Source organism: Drosophila busckii, chromosome 3R (genome assembly GCF_011750605.1).
Source record: "Drosophila busckii strain San Diego stock center, stock number 13000-0081.31 chromosome 3R, ASM1175060v1, whole genome shotgun sequence".
Taxonomy (NCBI): domain Eukaryota; kingdom Metazoa; phylum Arthropoda; class Insecta; order Diptera; family Drosophilidae; genus Drosophila; species Drosophila busckii.
Window position 1 is genome coordinate 14,051,717 of NC_046607.1, and position 6,000 is coordinate 14,057,716.

Genomic DNA, 6,000 nt, shown 5'->3' on the forward strand with positions numbered 1-6,000 from the left:
GCTGGGATGTCAAAAGCGAAAGGGTTTCCCACTGCTGCTGTTGTTGTTGTAGTTTATGTGGCTGTCTAACGGCATTTAACCTACGCCACTATAATTCACGCCATTCTCGCTTGGCATTTAAATGCAGCGCGCGCGCTTTCGCATCCTGGTGCGCCGCGTCTCGTCCTGGGCTAACGATAAGCCAAACATGATTTTACGACAATGTTATTACCAGCAACAAAAGGAGGTGAAACAGTTTGTGAGTGAAGCCGGCTGCATGGGAACCCTTGTATTGTGTGCTGTGTTTGTTGAAACGTAAACGGCAACGGGTGGGTGGGAGGAACTCTGGGATTGCCCCTGGGGTTATATGGCATAACGCTGACGTCGCTGTGATTGTTTAAAGTTATGAATAATTAAATATTTGAGCGGGCGGCATAGCCATTGGATTGAGTATATATCATTACGTTGCTGTCTAAACTTATTTTACAGGGAGCTGCTTAAATTCTGCAACTGAAACTTTGATATTTATAACTAATATATTTTTATAATATATTTATATAAACAAAAGTTGAATGTCAAAGTTTCTTAACTTAAATTTCTGCATAGAGCAACCCTCACTAATATTCTTTCATTCACTTAGCGTAGCCCCAAACAATCTTTTGTCTCGGTAAGCCACAAAACGCTAATGCAAATAATTGCCGTCCATTTCAAGTGCATTAAACTGGAAATTATGTGCACAGCAGCAGTTAATTACACAGAAAAAAAAGAAAGGAAAATAATTAAAAGCACAAAAAGATAAACACCTTTGGAGATGCGGGGCATCGATCCCCGTACCTCTCACATGCTAAGCGAGCGCTCTACCATCTGAGCTACATCCCCGTTGAAAAACGGCAGAAAAAATAGATACATTTAAAAGAAACCAACTACCATGCACTGATTTAAGCATTTTATTCGTGTTTTGGGTAAATGACCTTGTATTTCAACTATATGTCTTGCATAATTTAAACCCAAAAACTGGTTGACTGCATAATGTATTCAAATATGCGCTTGTAGCTATTTATAAATTTAGGTTAGCCATTCACTTTAGTTCACTACTTGGCGATCATGCATTCAAGCGGCTCAATGGTCTAGGGGTATGATTCTCGCTTTGGGTGCGAGAGGTCCCGGGTTCAAATCCCGGTTGAGCCCGGCATTACAATTTTTTACTATTTTACTAATAGCATCAATGCTTTTTCGAACTTTTTCTTATCAATTTGTCATCTGACATGAGTGCCAAGACTTTGTTGTCTTGTTTACAACAAAAGTAAAATACTATGTATAAACTAGTTTCTAGCTGCTACAAAACTGAATCAAAAAACCGAATCAAAATCACCTTTCACTTTAGATAGGTGACCAATTGGTGTCTCTTTTGTTCACTAAATTACCAATTCAATCAACGGTGTATGGGTAATTGACCAAGGTTATGCTTTGACAATTTGAAAGTGGTCAAGTTATTTTTAGTCCAACTTGGCTGCATTTTTTTCTGATATTGACCACCTAATTATATTCCGTCATCAAGGGGATGTAGCTCAGATGGTAGAGCGCTCGCTTAGCATTGTGAGAGGTACGGGGATCGATGCCCCGCATCTCCAAAGGATAATTCAATTTTTTGCACTTTGAAATAAAAATTAAATTTTGTTAGAGAAAAGCTAAAACAGTTTTATAGTATAGCAAGTTTTACCTGACATACAACCAAGCAAATACTAAGTTTTTTAATAAGCAATATATGTTATAATTGCATGCATGCAGTTGCATTAGTTGATAACAATTCATTGAAATGCATTTGTTTGTCTGTTGCAAAAAAATCAAACCTGGAGATGCGGGGCATCGATCCCCGTACCTCTCACATGCTAAGCGAGCGCTCTACCATCTGAGCTACATCCCCGGATGATCACATCGCGACTAAAATGGCGTGACATTCCTACACTATATATTTAGCAAATATAGTATTATCTATATTTGTTTATATTGTTAAACTATCTTTGTTTTACACTCAAATAGATTAGAATATCTGATTCTTTCTGCCTTGAGTTCTTTTAGCCACCAACAAGTCAGGGAAGTAGTTTGCATACTAAAAAATTTGCTGAAATAAAAAATAACCACAAAATCGACCCAGCAGCACCCAAACAAACAAAAGAAATTAATTTACGCATTTCGTTTTCATTCAGTTGCTTCTTTTGCTTTATTATTTATTCGCTTTGGAAAAAAAACTGTCAATATTTATACTTTTGCACAGGTTTAGTCTGGCATAAAAATTACAAAAATACACACTCACTCAAATTTCTTCTTGGCATTGTTTTCTTTGCCTTATTGGTCTGAGATTTTATTGTGCGCAGCGTCTTCAGCTCCAGCTCCAGCTTCTCAACTCCAGCCACCTGCCAGCTGATGCATATAATTATGGAAATTTCCAAATGCGTCGCCAACAACAAATGCTGCGCAAATGAAAAATCAGCAGCCGTTACGATTTTATGCAGTGCAAATAAAAGTGCGACAAAACAAAACAGTAAAATGAAAATGTGTAGCAAAAACCAAAGTTAGCAGACAGCATTTGCATAAGATTCAAAATCATGACACAATGCTGATTGCACATAGTACGAAATTCAAATTTTATGATTTACGCGCTCATTTAACACGCTAGGTGGCAGCACTGTTGCATAAGCAACTCTGCGCTCAGCTGTGTCGCTTTTTACGCTCGCGACGAAACAAAAGCAAAAGTGCGTGTATTTTTATAATTCTCTTATTTTGTACAAACAAAACAAATGTAAATTAGTGTATCATAAATAAACAAAGTAGCATTTAAGGCCTGTGATGCAGCCAGCAGTTAACAAACATATAAAGTGCAAATTATGAATAAACAAGTAGTTTAAGAAAACAATGGGCTATTGCCTATTTCATGTTACCTATGTATAAACATAAGTGAGCATTGTAAATAAATATAGTGTTTAATATTGTTAAGTTTTACGATGAAAGAACGGTTGCCAAAACCAGCAGCTGGTAATAACAATGAAACTGCAACAACTACAACTGCAAGTGCCGGCGCTGACGCCGACGCAGGAGCAGCAGCAGGTGCGCCGGCAACAACAAATACGTCTGCAAAGAGTGCCTTATTATCGCCGCACTCTCATACAGGTGGTCAAAAGCAACAACAACAACACAGCCAGCGTATTGGAAATGAAACAAGAAATGATAGAAGCAGGTATGTTATTGATTAACTAATATAATAAAAGAAACCATGCAGTCAGTTGCACTTAACAATTGTTTATATGCATATATTTCATTATAGGCATGCATGTATAACGTCAAATTGCCAACGTTCGCACAAAATCTTATATGATAATGACCTTAGCTATCAAGCACAGCAGCAGCTCTCACGTGCCTGCTAATTTTATGGGCTATCTTTATCATCATCATCCCCCAGCTAGCCTCAAACAAATTCCTAGCCTCGCATCTCATCATGTCGCATAAGCATAATGTGTTGTATATGCTATTTTTAACGCGTCCTGCGAAAATAGCTTACCTAAACGTATTTTTTTCCTTTTTATGCTGCTCTGTTTTGCATATAAAAGTGGCTTGTGGTCCTTTGGCAGGAGTATGCCGCTCTTAAGTTATGTGTTGTTTGTTTCTTGTATCAAGCACATAAAATTTGCTTTAATTTTTAGTAATCATGCTAAATGCTTTAATATTTTATTATATTATTATAGTCACTACTCTGTTAATCTTAAGTTAGAATTCTCATATTATTAGCTTTGTTTTCTCACTCTCTACGCTTTAGTCTCTGCCACAGTTGCAACAGCTGCTGTCAGCTGCACAACAAAAGTATCATAATAAATATAAAATGGCAAAAACGTGTCGATTTCGCATAACAACTTGAAAATGATTTGTTTCACAGTCTGCAGCGCATATTAACTTCGATTTTCAATTCACAGCAGTCGCCACACATGAGGCAATGTTAAGGACCTGCCACCCACTTCTAACAGCTTGAGCAATTTTTTGCCAGTTAGGCAGCAGCAAATTCCATTAGGCCGCAAATGTTGTTTGAAAAAAAAAAACACAAAAATAACAAAAGCCGCCGCTTTATAGACAACTTTCATTGTTGTTGTTGACTTTTTGTGCGTAGCGTCGTTAGTCTCAATAACGTTGTCCTTAGCCATAGCCTGCAGCTTTGCATACTGCTCATCTTGTTAAGCAAACAAACTGCAGACACTGGCGCCAAGACAAAGCCACAAAGAGTGGCTCAAAAAGTAGCAAAAAGAGTTACTAATTGATAGCCTAACCGTAGCTGCTTTTGACCATCTTGACCATATACAACGGCAGCGCCTGTCTATTCAATTTTCCAGCAAATGATTCTTAGTCTTACTCAGTCCGCTCTACAAGCTGCTGAAATTGATTGGAATTTTGCAACATGTAGCTCTCTATGCTTTTCATTTTTTCCATTATCCAAAACTCGCTAAACGTCAACACTTCAGCATTGAGCTTGCTTGTGGTTTGTTCTTGCCACATTTGCCTTTTGGCCTTCAACCCACCATTTTTTGTACCTTAACAAATATTTTCAATGGCTAGCGCAAAAAAATTGTAAAGTATTGTAAGCCCTGGCGAAATAATTTGTTATTGTTGCCGCTTGGCTAACAAATTCCTGCGCTAGAGTAAGAAATTTTTTATGCTGACCATAGGTATTAACGTAATTAATTTGGTGCCGCGTCACATGTTTTGGACCGGTAAAGAAAAAAAAACAAAGTGCAGAAATTAATTATAAACAAATCTTTTCATGTCAGCAACGGAATTTTCGACACTTTTGCGCATTTTTCAGTTGGCGCGAGCTTAAACTTTTTTTTAACTCAATTTCACAGCAATTTCTACAGCGGCTGCCCACATCCTACTTGGCCCCCAGCCGGCCAGCATTGTTTAGGGTCACTCAAAAGCACATTTCGCTTATTATTAGCCCATTTATTACCACCAAACGCTGACCCTGGCAGCACCTGGATCGCATCCCTCAACGCAGTCCACACCCCACACTCAAAAAGAAACTTTTTGAAAAATGCTGGCCGCCGCCCCAAACGGATGCAATAAAAAAAACTAAGAAAAAAATGCTGTCGGTCGCGCGCGTCTTGAAATTAACACATAAATTTCAAGTGGGTGGCATTGTGTGTGCCTGCGGCTATTCGTGGGATACTTTTGCCTTACGCTTGGTTGGCGACCCCACCGGCTAGGGTTTGGGCCATGCGCTGGCCATTGTCATTGAAATTTCCGTTCGAGTGCGTTCGCTCCTGGGCACCTGGGCAATAACTTTTTGGCCAATTGACGTTGAAGCTACGTGACATGCCGAGCAGAGTATCTGCAAGATTGCTATTGACAGCACTGAGAGCAGCCATCTGACTTTTTTATTGTGTGCAAATTAGCTCAACAGTCCATAGCAAAATTTTGTAATTATGCGCAACCAAAATAAAGAATGAAGTCCATGCAAAATTGTCTTTCTTCATTATCAAGCGCTTGCAGGCCTAAGCAGCAAAATCAACTTGCCCTCGCTCCACTGCTGCAATTGAACAATGGCAAATCTTAAAGGAAGCTGAAGCTAAGACTGAAAATAAATAAGGCGCTAAAGGCCGCTGCAATGCTGAAATAAATAAACGTCGCGGCAGCTGAGACAACATTTTGAATAACAAAATTAACAGCAGCTCATCCCACGCAAACTCAAACTCCCATTGCTGTTTAGTTATGCATTTTGACTGCCCCTTGCTTATTTCAGTTATTTATTTTTGTTTTTTTCTTGCAGGCGCCAAAACTGCCCGCCAACATATAACTCTAGAGCTTGGCAAAACGGACAGAGGTAAGTTCCTTTATAAGTATTATCTTAGTAGCGCCCCTTTCAAAAGTTCTAGTGTCAGTCGTTGCCATTTGTTTGTCTTCCGCTCTTCGTTTTGTTTGTTTGTTTTGCGTTTGGGTGTCTATTTGTTTTTTTTTTTTTATTGTGCGTTCTTTTGCTTT

At 38.7% G+C, this 6,000-nt stretch overlaps 3 non-coding genes across 3 annotated transcripts; 1 reads left to right on the top strand and 2 right to left on the bottom strand.

The window, feature by feature from the left end:
- Window positions 1-785: 785 nt before the first annotated feature.
- Window positions 786-858, bottom strand: Trnaa-agc. Its single transcript has one exon. It is a non-coding gene; the product is annotated as a tRNA-Ala (tRNA).
- Window positions 859-1,095: 237 nt separating this feature from the next.
- On the top strand, window positions 1,096-1,167 carry Trnap-ugg. Its single transcript has one exon. It is a non-coding gene; the product is annotated as a tRNA-Pro (tRNA).
- Window positions 1,168-1,830: 663 nt separating this feature from the next.
- Window positions 1,831-1,903, bottom strand: Trnaa-agc. The gene has a single exon. It is a non-coding gene; the product is annotated as a tRNA-Ala (tRNA).
- Between the last annotated feature and the right edge of the window lie 4,097 nt (window positions 1,904-6,000).